General features: G+C 40.5%; 1 long non-coding RNA gene across 1 annotated transcript; it reads left to right on the plus strand.

Moving 5' to 3' along the window:
- The first annotated feature begins 235 nt into the window (after positions 1-235).
- On the plus strand, positions 236-4,553 carry LOC141370229 (uncharacterized). Its single transcript, XR_012374104.1, has 3 exons — positions 236-463; positions 559-761; positions 3,827-4,553. It is a non-coding gene; the product is annotated as an uncharacterized lncRNA (long non-coding RNA).
- Positions 4,554-5,066: the final 513 nt, after the last annotated feature.

Here is a 5,066-nt window from a genome sequence, read left to right on the forward strand (position 1 = left end):
TCTATGATGACGGTATCACTTAAAAGCAAAAACAAAAATAAAAAAAGCCAATCTTCTGGGGTTCAGGGGTCCAACTTGGAAAGATACGTTTGCATCTAGGCACTGCCAGAACCCAGCTCTGTGTGTCTATGGGGCCTCAAAGCAGGAGAGAGATAATGCCAGTGAGTCACCAAGTTTGGCTATTTGCTGGAAAACTGCTGTTCCCAGGTAGGGAGGGAGGTGACTTTGCAGGAAACCCAGCCAAAGTTTGAGGTATTTGTGTGGTTGGAAAGTACATGACCAGACTGACCTTATTTATGTGGGACATACTGACCTGGGAAAGACTAGAGCTCTTGGAGTCCTAGGGCTGGTTCAAAGCTGGGAACGGTAACTTTGATTCCTTTTAGAATAATCAAATTCCTTGCAGTTTATTTTAACATCTTTTTGTGTCTCTCTCCTGGGCAGGACCCTCCCACCTCCTGACGTGAGTACTGATGGACCTTCTAAGCATTACATCCAGTGACCCAACTTTGAACTTGGACAGTGGAAAGCTGATGTGAAGATATTTTCATTCTGCAGGAGGACGCTAACCATTCAAAGGAATGAATTTCTAATGGTGGAACTTCAAGTACCTAGTGTGACCAAAGATGTTTTGGGACAGGATGTTCTAACCTGTGCTCTTCAAATGATTGACTAGGTAGCCTCTCCTACTTTGCCATCTTGAGAGGTTGGCTCTGCCCTTTGGAACTTCAGAAACATCTGGCTCATTGTCTTTCTCGAAGGTGAGTGGATTTCGGTTCACTCCAAGGACCTACTGATAATGGATATTTAGAACTTGATATTATCAGTAGAAAACAGTAAGTCAGTGCTTTTCTCATCACTTTGATAGCAAAGGGGAAGCATGTTTTCACACGCTGCCTTCAGGTACGGAGAGGAGGTGGATTTTATTACCTCCTCTTTATAGAAAAGGAACATGAGGAACCCCAGGAGCTGAAACTGCTGACTCTTGGAGTGTCCCCAGACATGATGTGAGCACTCTGCCTTTCTCACGAGTCTGTCTGGCTATCCACAACAAAGGATGTAGCCAATTTAAGATAATAAGCCCAAGGAAGGGGGATGTCTTCCTATTTTCATTTTCTACATCAATCATTTTGGAGCATCTGAGCTTTGTAATTACACATTTCTCCTTGTCTCTGCTCGTTTGCTAGTGATGTTTCCCTCTCTTGGCCTTTAAACGAGCCGGTTTAGCAACAAGGCACACTGACATGGGGTTTTTATAGCACACAACAGGGATATTTCTAAAGCACACAAAGGGTTTAGGTCACAGATATCTGGCAGAAGGTCGTGTCTGCTCTATTTTAATAATGTTTTTAAAGAAAATAACTTATGAGTTCAGTGTGCTCTGGGTCATTTTTTTAAATTAAAATTTAAATCCTTTTTTAAATCATAAATTATTTTTAAATTGTGTTCGGAAGCTAGGAATAGTACCACTGATTCCTTTAAGGATAATCATATTCTTTGCAGTTTATATATTTTAATAATACTTAGTCTTAGCCAGCCATTTACGAGCTCTGTCACAGGTTACTTGCATTCTCTGTGTCTCTGTTTCCTTTTTTTTTTTTTTAAGATTTTATTTATTTATTTGACAGAGAGAGACAGCGAGAGAGGGAACACGAGCAGGGGGTGTGGGAGAGGGAGAAGCAGGCTTCCCACCGAGCAGGGAGCCCGATGCAGGGCTCGATCCCAGGACCCTGGGATAATGACCTGGGCAGAAGGCAGACGCTTAATGACTGAGTCACCCAGGTGCCCCTGTGTCTCTGTTTGCTCATCTGTGAAACAGACATAAAAATAGTACCTCACTCACAGCTTTGTTCTGAAGATTACATGAACACATTTGTGTCATTAATGCCCTTAGGACAGTCTAGAGCGCTCTATCAAACTTAGCTATCATTAGCATATTATAACTGTTTGAATTACAAAAGTAATATGTACTTGTTGTAAAAAAAAAAAAAATCCGAACAATGTAGAGGTTTATAAAGTAAAAAATGATAGTGTCTACTCTTCGCCCAGTCCTACTTTTTAGAGATAGCCACTGTATATTGACTGCAATTTTTCTATGCACATTCATGCAACCACCTTAGAACTTTCCTTGCCCCATCTAACAACTGATCATGGACATCCTCCCCAAGCAGGTCCCCTGGAGTCCCCTCTTTACACAAGATGGGCATTAGCTCCTCGTCTGATTTGTCTGTGGCTCCAGAATGTGTTTAAGGCAGCTTTTCACATTTCGTGCAGTCAAATCCTTGCTCTTTTCCTTATGCCTCCTGGGGTATGTACAATGCTTAGGAAGACCTTCTCTGGGACCAGCATTTAGAAATACACTTCCCAGGACTGGAAAACAAAGACTTGCACAGTTTAAGAGAACTTTTGGAACATACATTAAACTTTGTGATTCATTAGTGTGAGTGTATTTTACTTTTTACTGGAGAGGTTCAAAGACTGAAATGCTCTTAGGTGTTGAGGGGAAATGCTACCTTCAGCTAAAGACAAGAAATGCAGGAGCGAAGACAACCCACAATCTGCACAAGCCTCTTCATGGCACCCATAGGCTTTTTATAGGTCACGGTGTGGGGGGTAGAAGTCCATGATTTGGTGTTCAATGAAGTTGAACCTGCGCTTTAACCAGAACGAGTGTAAGAAGCTGGCTTTACCTTCAATGACCTCATTTCAGAAGGTCGTTGTCAAAGATCATGAGAGCAAAATTGTGTGGAGACTCAAAATTACCAACAAAGCCAGCTGAAGCCAGTAGTTCTTGGCATGTTCCATCAAGTCCTCTGCATACTTGCTCACATCTGGGCATTGAGACACTATCTTTGAGAACGTCACTCAAAGGTATTTGCCAAAAAGACAAGTGGATATTTAAAAAGAAAAAAATTGAGTGATTGCTGTATCTTTGACAGTGAGGTATTTCTGTAAACATCTTACTACTCATGCTTTTTCCTACTCTTCTTTTTTCTCAGTAGACGCATGCTGTGTCTATACAAAGTCAGCACAACTAGATAATTAATCTTTTATATTTGACTTACAGAGTGCCAAATAATTGGATCAATTAAAAAAAGAAGGCCTATTTTGAGGCCTTATTGATACTAATATATATATTCAACGAACATGTATTTAATGTCCACTATGTCAAGATAATGTCGTTAGGAGTTGTAAGATTTTTGAAGATAAAATGATAGTCTCTACTCATAATCTAGTTATTTATATTCTTTAATATTTTCTAGATCTTTCAGGGAATAATTTAGAAGAACACCAAGCAATTAGGAGCAGAATATTTTATATATTTTATATTTTATATTATATATGTATAAAATATCATATATTTTATATTTTATGGTAAGGACAATTCAATGCAAAGTCGTGTTAATCGGTATGCTCCTCAGACATATTATTTTTAAAGGCACTGTGTAGCAGTCAGCCACCAGGGTGGCCTCTGATGATCCTTGCCTTTGGCATAGTCTTCAAACCCTTGTATAGTCTTCTCCTGCAATGAATCAAGCCCTAACTGACCTAAAGAAAACAACGGAGGGGATAGCGTGTGACTTGGCAGCCTAGGTCTTTAAAGATATGGCAGCTTCCATCTTGGTCTCATGGATTGCTTACTCTAGGGGAAGGACTGGAATTCGGGCTAATGGGCAAAACCCAGCCTGCTGATTGTTTTGTATGCCTGTGAACTAAGATTGGTTTTCCTATTTAAAAAAAAAAAAATTTTTTTTAAAGAAGAATATGTGACAGAAACTGGAGGTGGCCCACAGGCTTAAAATATTGACTATCTGGTCCTTTACAGAAAGAGTTTGCTGTCCCTGCTCTGAGCAATGCAGCACCTTGCTGTAAGGACACGTATATGGAGTGTCCTGGGCCTCAGACGGTCCTATGGAAAGGCCAGTGTGGAGAGGAGCTGAGGCCTCCCACCCAGAGTCAACACAAGCTTGCTAGTCATGAGGGAACCTGCAGGAAAGTAGAGTCTTCAACTCCAGTTAAGCCTTCGGAAGATTGTAGCCTTACCTGCCATCAGCCTGCGTCCTCATGAGAGACGCTGAGCCAGAACCATCCAGCTAAAACAATAGCTGAAGCACAGCCATAGGAGATAATAAATGACAATTGTTTTTTGAAACCTCAAAGGTTTGGGGTAATTTATTATGCAGCCATCATAAATGGCAGGTTACATATTGTTTAAAGTCCCCAAGTAAAATGCTCATTCACTTCCTTCAATAATTCTTGGAGGTGGGCAGAACATAAACACATAAAAATCTTCATCACCATATTGTATCTGATGATTTCTAAGCTTCCAGTAACTACTAAGACCTCAGACATCACATCCCAATAAATGTATAAGAATCAAATCATTTTGGGGCACCTGGCTGGTTCAGTTGGCTGAGTGTCTGCCTCTTGATTTGGGCTCAGGTTGTGATCTCAGGGTCTTGGGATCAAGCCCCACATCAGGCTCTGTGCTCAGCGGGGAGTCTGCTCGAGGATTTTTCTCTCTCTCCCTCTCCCTCTGCCCATCCCCCCGTGTGCTCTCTCTCAAATAAATAAATCTTTAAAAAAAAGAATTAAATTATTTCTTTAGTATTCATAAGCATCATCAATCATCAATTTTTAAATCTAATTTTTAAGCCTCTGCAAGCTGCATTTGTTTTCTGCTGACATAATACTTTCATTATACCTGGCATTCTTCAAATCATTAATTTGGGAGGAAAGTGAATTTAGAATTGCTGGCCATCAGTCTGTCAATTACTCCATCAATCAGTTTTTTTTTTTTTTTAAGTAGTCCTGGAAGGCAATCATTGTTCCCTTTGTACAGATAAGAAAATTAAGGCTCACAGAGAGTAAGTGACTACAACCACACAATTGGTTAATGAGAGAGCTAAGACTGAAGCCCAGCCTCCTGACTCTAAGCTAAGGGCACATGTTTCTTCACCTCTGAATGTAGATAGCCCAGAGTGGCTCTGGATTATAGCTCAGATGTGTCTGTCCCTATCATGAAATGATATGTCATTTGTTCAGCCACATGCAGAAGAATGAAA

Source organism: Callorhinus ursinus, unplaced genomic scaffold, assembly GCF_003265705.2.
Source record: "Callorhinus ursinus isolate GAN/ISIS: 27379988/994484 unplaced genomic scaffold, GSC_fseal_2.0 scaffold29, whole genome shotgun sequence".
Taxonomy (NCBI): Eukaryota; Metazoa; Chordata; class Mammalia; order Carnivora; family Otariidae; genus Callorhinus; species Callorhinus ursinus.